This window comes from Somniosus microcephalus, chromosome 5 (assembly GCF_052327205.1).
Source record: "Somniosus microcephalus isolate GS21.2 chromosome 5, FLI_Smic_1.0, whole genome shotgun sequence".
NCBI lineage: Eukaryota > Metazoa > Chordata > Chondrichthyes > Squaliformes > Somniosidae > Somniosus > Somniosus microcephalus.
Window position 1 is genome coordinate 54204573 of NC_140991.1, and position 12171 is coordinate 54216743.

Sequence of the window (12171 nt, forward strand, 5' to 3'; positions counted from 1 at the left end):
TGTAAAGCGCATTGAGACGTCTGGTGGTCGTGAAAGGCGCTACATAAATGCAAGTCTTTCTTCCTTTTAGCTAGAAGATTTAACTATGGGGCGCTGGAAGAAAGTTGAATCAGAGCCAGAATAGTTATTGGATACAGAACAAAGGTATCAGGACTTTGATAAGAACCAAAATAGACATGCAAATCTTGCATTAACATATGTAAAGCATGTTAAGCTAGTGACTCGCCAGCAAAGCAGCTGAAACAAATAAGTACGCAGGAAGAAATATATTTAGTGAGGAAAAACTGAGAAAAATGACTCAAGTTCTGAACTCCAAGAAATCTCTGAAGGTTTCTGAAATAGACTCATATCTGTGGAAGATGTCACTTCAGAAAGAATGGTTTATACCAACAAGATAAAACAACTAGGATGTCTTCAAAGGAAAAGAGAAAGAGGATGTTAGAAGCACCCTGCACCATCAAATTGACCCCAAGGTCCCAGGCAGGATAATACCACGAGTTGTAAAGAAGCATCTTAATTAATAACAATTCATATAGTGCCTTTAATGAAGAAAAAACATCCCAAGATACTTCACAAGGCATGTGGAAAATGGATGCCAAGCCAAAGGAGAAGAGATTGAGAGAAGCGACCAAATGCTTGGTCAAAGAGTGTTTTTTTTTTTAAAAAGGGTCTTAAGGGAAGAGAGGGAAGTGGAGAGGCAGAAGAGTTTAGGGAGTAAATTTAAAGAGTGGGACCTAGGCAACTGAAAGCACAGCTGCCAACAGTGGGGCAAAGGAGGGGTGGATGGTGGTGCACGAGAAGCTAGAGTGAAATGAATGTAGGGTTATGGGGAGGGGAAGAGGTTGGAAGGTGAAGATCAAAGGAGGCCATTCAGTCCATCGTGCCTGTGCCGGCTCTTTGAAAAAGCTATCCAATTAGTCCCACTCCCCCTGCTCTTTCCCTACAATGTCCTCCCATTCAAGTATTTTTTAAATCTAATTCCCTTTTGAAAGTTACTATTGAACTTGCTTCCACTCCCCTTGAGAGCAGCGCATTCCAGATCATAATAACTCACTGCGTAAACAAATGTCTCCTCATCTCGTCTCGGGCTCTTTTGCCAATGACCTTAAATCTGTGTCCTCTGGTTACCGGCCCTTCTGCCAGTGAAAACAGTTTCTCCTTATTTACGCTATTAAAACTGTTCATGATTTTGAGCACCTCTATTAAATCTCCCCTTAACCTTTGCTCTAAGGAGGACAACCCCAGCTTCTCTAATCTCTCCATGTAACTGAACTCCCTCACCCCTGGTACCATTCTAGAAAATCTCCTCTACACTCTCTCCAAAGCCTTGACATCTTTCCGAAAGTGTGGTACCCAGAATTGAACACAATACTCCAGCTGAGGCCTAACCAATGATTCATAAAAGCATAACTTCCTTGCTTTTGCACTCAATGCCTCTATTTATAAAACCATGGATCCCATATGCTTTAACACCCTTATTAACTTGTCCTGTCACCTTCAAAGATTTTTATTCACAAATCCCCAAGTCTCTGTTCCTGCTTTAAAATTGTACCATTTAGTTTATATTGCCTCTCCTCATTCTTCTTTCCAAAATGCATCACTTCACACTTCTTGGCATTAAATTTCATCTGCCAGGTGTCTGTCCATTTCACTATGTCCTCCTGAAGTCTGCTACGATTCTCCTCACTGTTTACTACTTTTCCGAGTTTTGTGTCATCTGAAAATGTTGAAATTATTCCCTGTATACTCAAGTCCAGGTCATTAATAAATATCAAGAAGTGCAATGGTCCTAATACTGACCCCTGGGGGACACCACTGGTTCCATGCCTTTCTGAATCTCTCTGGCGCTGCAGAATTTCAGAGAAGACTTCATGGCGCACTTGAAAATCTGGAAGGCGTTGCTGTCACTGCAGATGCCATTTTAATCTATGGTACAGATGAACGAGGCTGTGTTCAGAAATTGGAGACCTGTTGAACTGATGCCAATGAAATGCTAATAAGCAATGGATGGCCTAAAGCTGAGAAGTGCTCCCAGACTGCTGAATATTTCAACATTAGAGAACTTGGCATACAAGATGGACTGATATTCAAGTGAGATTGAGTAATTATACCACTCCATATGAGAAAAGTGTTCAAGTGTAGAGTTCGCTCAAGCCACATCAGAATAGAGATCAAGGTGTGTTATATGGCAGCAGTTTCAGGTCAAACAGAAATTAGAACATGATTTTCTTGAAGCAAATGGAAGAAACTATCTCATATGTTCTATTACCAGGTTTTCAGCCTTCTTTCAGTGGTAGCACTCTCGCCTCGGAGTCAGAAGGTCATGGATTCTAGCCCCAGTCTAGAGACTCGAGCACATTATCTAGGCTGACACTTCAGAGTTGCCGTCTTTCAGATGTGAGGTCAAACCGAGGCTCCGTCTGCCCTCTCAAGCTGGACATAAAAGATCCCATGGCACTATTTGAAGAAGAGCAGGAGAGTTCCCTTGGTGTCCTGGCCAACGTTTATCCCTCAACTAATACCATCAAAAACAGATTATCTGATCACTTATCTCGCTGTTTGTGGAATCTTGCTGTGCGCACGTTGGCTGCCATCTTGCCTACATTATAACCATGACTACACTTCAAAATTGGCTGTGAAATGCCAATTCTGAGTTGGTGAGTAGCAGAAATGGCAATCACCATCTTTGATGTCACCATCGCTGTGTTTACTGGGCACATGGCCTGAGGCTGTGAAAGGCTCTATATAAATGCAAGTTCTTTCTTTACTCTGATTGCTTTGAAGTAGACAGATCATCTAATAAAAAGGTAAAGTCACAGCTAAGAAAAACCATTATTTTCCATGCCACGGCAGTCCAAATGGGGCTAAGTCAGACAATGGACCCATCATTTCATTCAAGGAGCACAGCAATACAAGTTCAGTCATGTCATCAGCTTACCAAGGTATCCACAGTGAAATGGCAAGGCAGAGAATGCTGCTAAAATTGCAAAGCGCACACCGAGAAAAGCTTTGGAGTCCAGCGCAGGCTCTTACCTCACACTTCTTGAATAATACAATACAACATGTGAGATGCAGTTCACCAGCTCAGCACTATTTGGCAGACAAAAGGCAGCACTCTAGCCTACAGCAAGCCAACTCCTCCAACTGAGGCTGGGAAGTGATATAAAAAGAGAAGCCACAGCTCAGAAAAGCCGTGCGAGACCAGTTCCATGATAAAGATGCCAAAGAGCTCAACAAGCTGGAGGAAGAGAAGTTGTCCAAATTCAGCCAACAGGAAAAAGGAAATGAATGCCAACACAGGTCCTGCAGTACAAGAACGGGAGATGGGAAAGTGTTGAGAGGAACCGGAGACATTTTGCAGAAAACAGAACCATTGTTTGTAGGCAGACCCGAAAGTCCGATTGCACGCTCCTTAACACATGTAGATCTACCCAGCCAGTCCACAGAAAATAACCCACAGCCACAAGAGTGAAACCAAAGAAAACACTACAGCTGGGCCAAAAGAAAGAAAAGACTTGCATTTATATAGCGCCTTTCACGACCACCGGACGTCTCAAAGTGCTTCACAGCCAATTAAGTACTTTGAGTGTTGTCACTGTTGTAATGTGGGAAACGCGGCAGCCAATTTGCGCACAGCAAGCTCCCACAAACAGCAATGTGATTATGATTAGATAATCTGTTTTTTTGTTACGCTGAATGAAAGAGTGAAACTAGCTCCAGATTTACTCCAAGCGCACAGAGTCTAAGTTTTATGTAAATCGGTATTACAATTTTCAATGCCTATTATAGATACACACTCACAAAGATGGATAGGCTTGTTGTGCAATCTACTAATATTAACAGCCCAGTTATCAGTTACAGCAGAGGAATTAATACAAGTATAGATTTTGATAGAAGTTCCTGAAAGTTGCACTAATGCAATTAAGCATAACAATATTGTGATAAACCAGTACATTACAAGAACTCAAACTGTGGGTAAACTGAAATAACAGTGGGCCCATTTTCCTGTATGTGTGCGTGTCCTACATGGGTTACTCATCTTCCCTTGCCCCCAATTAAAAGTGATTTTTAGACCTCCATATTTGGAAATTCTTCAAAATGCAGTGATGCAATAGTGGACAGGAAATCACTGTTTTAAAGGATTGTATTGCAAAGGCATTTCCTGTTGCAGTTATTTGGTTTTTTCATCATTCTAGTACTGAAATGCTTCCAGCAGAAATGTTGTCGTCTATAGCTTACACCGTGATCACAGTTTATGTACCAGTCAGAAAATACAGCTGACACAGGGCTGGAATTTTCGCCACCAACAATGCACAATTGAATGCAAACACACACTGTAGTTAGAGGCGAGGGAGACATATGAAGAATTGTCATTTGGACCAGAAAGCGGCTAGCAAGAATCAGCAGCTTTTGAAGAAATTGGAGTGGAAGGAAAACAATACAGCTAGTAATCATACCAGGAACAACGGGCTACCCTCCTTTTTAATCAAAGGCAAAAAAATTATGCTTCCAGGATACTTGCTGCCTTTTCAAACAAAATCCCATCAGCAGTAAACTGAACGAGTTTATCTCTGGACAAATACGTCCTGAATATAAATGTAAGGTGAAGAAGATCTGATGCACAGTAGCATCCAAACTGCCGGGAGACTGCTGGGTCTATCCACAGAATGTGCTTTGTATTTGGCGGATTTAATTTACTGCTAATCATGCCATAGAAGATTGTCTCAAACAGGCCACTTGCCTCCTATTGCTAGATTGTACATTGTCACACGAGTCGCAAGTCAGATTTCTATGGGGCTTCAGATTTTTATGACTTCAATAGCATTTGTTAGATCTTCACAGCATCTGTAAAAAGCTGCATTAAACACGTGTTTAGGAAACGTGGGTCTGATAGTTGTGCGTCTGTATATCTCTCGCAGGTTAGCTCCCTTAGGACCGGTATATTTAGGAATATCTAACATTCCTTGAACAAATTAATTCTGCCTTCAATGTATTTGACATCCTGGGAGAACACTCTCCCCGACATGTACAACCCAAAACATGCAAGTTGCCAGGAAAACCACTGTATTGTAATGAGCTGGGGAAGGCGGCCTACCAGACAAGTGGAGTGGGGTACTGATGGACAGCAGTGTATCGGCCTAGTTTACTCAAAAGGGAAGCCTGGAACAATCAGCCTTTGTTCTAATGCTTTGTTTTCGTGTCTTCAGTTTTCTGGTTGGCTTTAGCGTGTTTGCTTAGTTTAAATAAAAGATAAAAGCCTTAACGCCAAGGAGGTATGTGTTGCTGTGATTGTCAGATTATTAATTTTCAATCAAAAATGTTGCGCTGATTACAAAGTAAATACAATTTGTACGGATTGTGACCAGAGCAGTCTTGGTGCCTTGGACAGGCCAGAAATCAGACTGGATGGCGTACTGGGAGACCACTTGAAGTAGTATTATCCCTATTGAGGCCAGAGCGCTGCTTCAAGTGGTTCTAAAGTGTTCTATGCAGCATGTTACAAAATCATTCTAACATAAACACTTGTAGAAATGGGAGGGGTCGGGGGAGGAATTAGCTCCATACTGATGGTGGATTCCTTCGGGACTATATTTCTTTCAGGGGTTTTCCTGATAGATTCTATTACTTGCTTCTCTGGCAAATACAAACATACGAACAATGATAGACAGCTAAAGATCCTCTGGTCCATGCAGCCTGTCCCACACTTGCGATACCTTGTGTGTCACAATATACACACTCCCCACCCCATCCGAAACCACGTGATCTCCTAGGAGAGGCGAAAAAAGAGATAAAAACCCAGGCCAATTTGGGGAAAACAATTCTAGGAAATTCCTCTCCGACTGATCTAGGCGATCGAAACTAGTCCAGTATTAATTAAAATTATTTTGTTACAGTTACTAATTGCAAATACTTTTAATTCTTTCTATAAAAACGAATTGATTTGGTTAAAAAGCGCTGAGAAAACAATTTATCTGTCGCATTAATGGGGCTAAATTCTGAATGCTTATGTACATGGGTAAAGCTAATAGTCTATAAAGACTAATATTAAACTAATACTGTATGCACGAGCAAGGATATTCCCATGTAATGACTTCCAATCTCATTGCTGTTCAAACAAGATTTGATTGCAAGAGTCAACTATCATCAAAAGGGAGAGAGATAGATTACCAGAAACAAATGTTATGTTTGTTTGTGGATTGCAGATCATCAGTATTAAAATTTAAACTTAGAATCCTGACGTGCACTGCAATGAAACTTTATTGCTCCATTGTTTTGTAATATATTAAAGAACTGCAGCCTCATGTACTTTAACAACATTCTTCAAAATGTGATTGGAATACAGCAAAGGTCTGGATTCTATGAATTCAAATATATAAAGATCTGTATAAATAATACATACCGTAAAAGATGAGTGTCTGGAATGTGTAGCAAGGCAGTAAAAATTCAGGGCTGAGACATTTATGGATTGCTCAAGGCTCCCTCCAGAGATTTATGATGCCTCAATTGATTGGATTGGCTTATGTAACAGCGGTCATTGCATTTCAAAATAAATTTACTGTGTGAAAGGCTTAGACACTTTGACATAAGATGCTCGAGAAATACAAGATTTATCATTATGGTTTGCTGCCTTGCAACACACTGCTACATACTATTATCATGTATTTAAAAAAAAGTGTATCCAGGTACAGGAAACTTTGTGATATCCGGCACCGACGGGACCGAGTTGTTGCCGTCCCATCAAAACTGCCGGACAAACCAGCGCTAATGTTAAAATATATGGAGCTTGAGCTCCGTATCTAGCAACAAACCCTGCACAGCTTCTAAACAGTCAGCCGTAGCTTGCAAGCGTCTCTGTAGCTAAGCAACAGCTTTAGCTAGACCTTGCAGAGCCTGACTGGTGGAAAAAAAAGCAACAAAAAGAAAAAAAACTTACTGAACCGACTCCTGAATTTTACCGGTGGATCGAGCATTCCGGACAGTTAACCTCCGGATAAACCAAAGTTTCCTGTATAATGGCCACCGCTCTGGCAAATTAAGAGTCATGCGTAGAACGAATGAACAAAGATGAATTCTATTACTCTTGGAGCCATGATTGTGAATGTAAATGACCCTTTCCGTGAGTCATCACAGGTCTAATAGAAATATAAGCCCAGCGGGAGGGGTTAAGATCATGGCTGAGTTCACTTAGCAGCCTGAGGCCGCTTTGTTCCCGCCTGGTGACATCGTATCCACATCGACTTTGAAGTCGGGCGAGGAACCCGCCGCAGGCAAGCGAGGGGCTAATTTAAATGTAAAAGTCTGTCAGTGAGGGCGGACATCGATGACAAAATCCAACACCACCTTCAGTGTGCAAGTGCAGCCTTCGGCCACCTGAGGAAGAGAGTGTTTGAGGACCAAGACCTCAAACCCAGCACCAAGCTCATGGTCTACAGCAGTGATACCCGCCCTCCTGTATGCTTCAGAAACATGGACAACGTACAGTAGGCACCTCAAAGCACTGGCGAAGTATCGCCAATGCGGCCTCCGCAAAATCCTGCAAATCCATTGGCAGGATAGGCGTACCAGTGTCAGTGGTCTCGCTCAGGCCAACATTCCCAGCATTGAGGCATCGATCACACTCAATCAGCTCCGATGGACAGGCCACATCGTCCACATGCCTGATACAAGACTCCTGAAACAAGCACTCTACTCCGAGCTCCGTCACGGCAAGCGATTTCCAGGAGGGCAGAGAAAACACTTCAAGGATGTCCTCAAAGCCTCCTTGAAAAAATGGAACATCCTCATCAACTCTTGGGAATCCCTGGCCCAAGACCATTCAAATTGGAGGAGAAGCATTCTAGAAGGCGCCGAACACTGAGTTTCTTCGTCAGGACCATACAGAGGCCAAGTACAAACAGCGGAAGGAGCGTATGACAAACCAAGCACTCCACCCACCCGTCCCTTCAACCACTACCTGCCCCACCTGTGGCAGAGTCTGCAGATCCCGCATAGGACTCATTACTCCCCTTAGAACCCACAATATTGGAGTGGAAGCAAGTCATCCGCGACTCCGGGGGACTGCCTAAGAAGGAGTATAGTGGGAATCCCATAGTGTGAGCTGCTGTGACATCAGCAAGCTGTTGAAGCAGCCAATCACAATACAGAACTCTCAGAGACCGAGAACATAGGAAATAGCAAGCAATAATTATCAATCACTTTTTAAAAAATTTAGAGAGTGAAATAAAGATTTTTTTTTTTTTTACCTACACTGGGTTAAGGTAGAAGCTGAAATATCATGAACAAACTTAAAAAATACATTTTTAATTCATTTTAAAATCTAATAATTTTTCAACCTAATGGAGAAATTTGACATTCCACCAATATAAAATTAGTTTTTCAGGGCCAGAACGGTTGGTTATCAGTAGTTATTGCACAGATTACTGTTACAAACCCAGTTACACCTCAGTTGAACGGATCTAACATTTTATGGGGTTTCTAACAGCGATATTTGTTCGGAAAAGAGGAACTTTCGGCAGACCAGTGATTTCAGCGAGTGCCGGCTCTGGCTGGGGCGGGGGGGCGGTGGGGGTCCACAGCACAGCCTGAGGAGGAGCAGTGTTTGACAGATCGCAACTTCAGGATTTCCGCGTTAGGCTGCACATGCACTAAATCATTTTCAAAGGCCAAATGACGACGAACACTGCCAGTTTGCCGTCATCAGGAGCGCAAGTTCCGGGCCAACATGTTTTATGTGTTTTAATTTAAAGGTTCAATTTTACCTTCCCTAATAAAATTGACTGATAAATTATTGAAGATCTCAAGAATCAGATAAGGGGTATAACTGATTGCATCATAAAGGATGGTTTGGACTAAATGGCAAACTGGAAGCAAAGCTCAAAAGCTGTTACTGGCTTGAAACACATTCTCGGCCATCATTTTTTTCAATGAAATGCCGTTGGTCATCTAGTAACTCTCACAGCTGCAATCAGTGCACGGTCTGGGGATTTAAAGAGACGTTAGGGACAAAACTGAGGGGTTCGTTTCTTCAAGAAAAAAAATCAAACAGGCTCTATAATTCAAGTAAATTACCAAGCTAGCTGCAGCGTATTTAAATGAGCTCCTGCTGCCTTGCAAAACGACAAGCCAATTCCAAAATGGATGTGCTTTGGGCTGAGTAAAACCCACAGCTCATATTTCACAGCAACTATCAAAGCACCTTAACTGATCTGAAATTAATTTCAAAAATATTATAATTCATAAAATAATACTTGTGCTAGTTGCCAATAAAGCAAACCTCCAGATGAACCGCATTTTGGAAAATGATATTATCAGTGCATGGCCCTGCAGTTCCTTCATAAATAAAAAGAAATACAGGAATAATAAAGGTTTCATTGTACAGTAGTAAGAGTCAGATTTGCACCTTTTCTTTGAATGAACTATAATCCGTAAATATATCCAGTACTGTTATGTATTGTGTGTTCTCCTCCCACCTGTGGTGGCGCTGTCACAGGAGATAAAAGCTAAACTTAACCGAGAGAACACCCAACCATTTATCTCCTGTGACAGCGCCACCACAGGTGGGAGGAGAACACACAATACATAACAAGTACAAAGTCAATCTGAATCAGTATATGTATATTTAGTTTGGTGTTCTTTATCCTTTGAGTATAATTTATCCTCCCTGTACTGGAAAATAAGGAGCAGGAGTAGGCCATATGGTCCCTCGAGCCTGCTCCGCCATTCAATAAGATCATGGCTGATCTTCAACCTCAACTCCACTTTCCCGCCTGATCTCCATTTCCCTTGATTTCCCTAGAGTCCAAAAATCTATCTATCTCAGCCCTGAGTATACTCAATGACTCAGCATTCACAGCCCTCTGGGGTAGAGAATTCCAAAGATTCATAACCCTCTGTGAAGAAATTCTTCCTCATCTCAGTCTTAAATGGCCTACCCCTTATCCTGAGACTATGCCCCCTAGTTCTAGGCTCTCCAGCCAGGGGAAACAACCTCTCAGCATTTATCCTGTCAATCCCCCTCAGTATCTTATATGGAATCCCTGGACCAAGACCACACAAAGTGGAGGAGAAGCATCCGGGAAGGTGCCGAACACCTCGAGTCTCTTTGCCGGGAGCAAGCGGAAGCCAAGCGCAAGTCAACCCAAGCACCCCACCCACCCGCCCCTTCAACCACCGTCTGCCCCACCTGTGACAGAGACTGTAGATCCTGCATTGGACTCATCAGTCACCTGAGAACTCATTTTTAATGTGGAAGCAAGTCATCCTCGGTTCCGAAGGACTGCCAAAGAAGGGGAAGATCGTTATGGAATGCTTTTTCCTTATTGTTAAAGCCTACCATTAAACCAATCCATAGTTCTAGTTTGCAGTATAAATTTGAACATTTGAATTTTGGCAGAGTTCAGAAATATTAAGGAAGGTGAATAGGAAATAGGTATGTGGAATATATGGACATTTAAATGAGGAAGACAATATCAGAAGTACGCAATTTTGCTTTCTCCCTTATTTGTTTATGCTCCAAATACCTTAATAGGTCACAGTACTTCCAAAAAATGGGGAGGCGATCGACTGCCCCAAGACAACTGCAAACAACAGCATTTAGTATAATTAGGATGGGGGGAGGGGTGCTGGTGTAAACCTTTTCATGTTCCTCCACGAGTTAATTATAGCTCAGGGTTGTGCTTTGTTTGGTGGTGATCGACTTTCCCAACCACAAGCCCAATTTTATAGTCTTTAATATAACAAAACACACCATGGCTTTTTACTGGAGGAGTGGAGAACACCGAGCAATAATTGAAGAGTTCCAGAAGGTTGCAACGTTCTTGATGAGCTAAAGTTTCTGTACGGTAGAGATATGGGAGCTGGTGAGGTGAGAGTTGGAAAGACCTAGCACTTGGGTGATGAGGGTGTGGATGAAGGTTGCAGTGGCTGTAAGATAAATGCATAGGTGGGCAACGTTCCAGAAGTGAGCAGTTTTGGCACTGGACCAAAGGTGGGAGTTTGAAGCTTAGCCCAGAATTGAACAGGATAGCGAGTCCATAACTGGAGATGGTGTGGTTGATGTATAGGAAAAGACATCAAGATGGAATAGCATAATGCAGTCACAAGGGATGTCATTCATGACTTTTGGACAGGACAGTACTGGTGCTAATGAGCAGGGTGGCCTAAAAATATTTAAATATTTAAAGAGAGTTCGGAAGTGATGGGAATGGCACTAGGAACCAAAGACACGTGCAATGACCCTAGATAGGAAAGGGAGTAAGAAACGGCCAGCAGTTGGACTGGCTTCTTGAGGACGGTTTTGAAAGGGAGCGAGAATGGGCAATGTTGTGTCCGTGTATAATAAGGCACAGACTGCGGAGAACGGTACAACAGGTGTTTACTCAACGTGGCTCACACTGCAACTGATCTGTACAGATTACTACTCAGTGCTATATACAGGTGTGGTCACTGCCGGTACTGCAGTATACATGAGCTGTAAAAAGTAGTTCCCCCCCTTAAAGATATATACGTTACAATTCCTCCCCTTTTAGATTAACAGTACCACAACACTCATTTAACAATTAAATATCAAACTAATTACAATTAACACTTTTAACATGCAACATTAGCTGAAAATAATCTATTTATATATTCAGTCTTTGGGGAGGCTTCCTGATCCTTTCTGGATAGCGCCTTTCCCGAGTGTCTTGCTCTTGGTGCGGTGGCGATTCTGGCCCCCTGTCGTCGGTTGGTTCATCAGCTTCCGATGCTACTGTTTCTGGGGTAGATGCGACCTGTACGTCGGGTTCATCACCAGGTACGTATGGGCGAGGCATGGGGTCGACTTGTTCCTGTGACTCTAGGATCTGGTCAGCATGGCGTCTCACGATGCTCTCCCCAACATCCACTGTGTACATTAGTGGGCCCTGCCGTGTGCATATCGTTCCTGGCTGCCATTTTTCTGTTCGGTAGTCACGGGCCAAGACTGGTTGCCCTACATTGAAGCTCCTTGTTGGCTTCTCATGGATGTGCTGGAATTGCTTACTCTCAACATCTCTTCGTACGTTTGGTCTGAGCAAATCCAGGCGAGATCTCAACCTTCGGTTAAAGAACATCATGGCTGGGGCCTGGTTGGTGACTGCATGTGTCGCATTCCGGTGGGCGAACAGGAAATTGTCCACCTTGTGCTGCAGC

General features: G+C 42.7%; 1 protein-coding gene across 4 annotated transcripts in view; it reads right to left on the reverse strand.

The window, feature by feature from the left end:
- ccny (cyclin Y) overlaps window positions 1-12171 on the reverse strand; it is a 287181-nt gene that overhangs the window by 95256 nt on the left and 179754 nt on the right. Inside the window, exon 1 of one of the 4 annotated variants that reach the window (XM_085987617.1) lies at window positions 9401-9464. The exons of the other annotated variants lie outside the window; for them this stretch is intronic. The gene's annotated coding sequence lies outside the window, so the exon portion shown is untranslated. Of the gene's footprint in view, window positions 1-9400; window positions 9465-12171 lie in introns of those variants that run through there. 4 annotated transcript variants of the gene reach the window in all.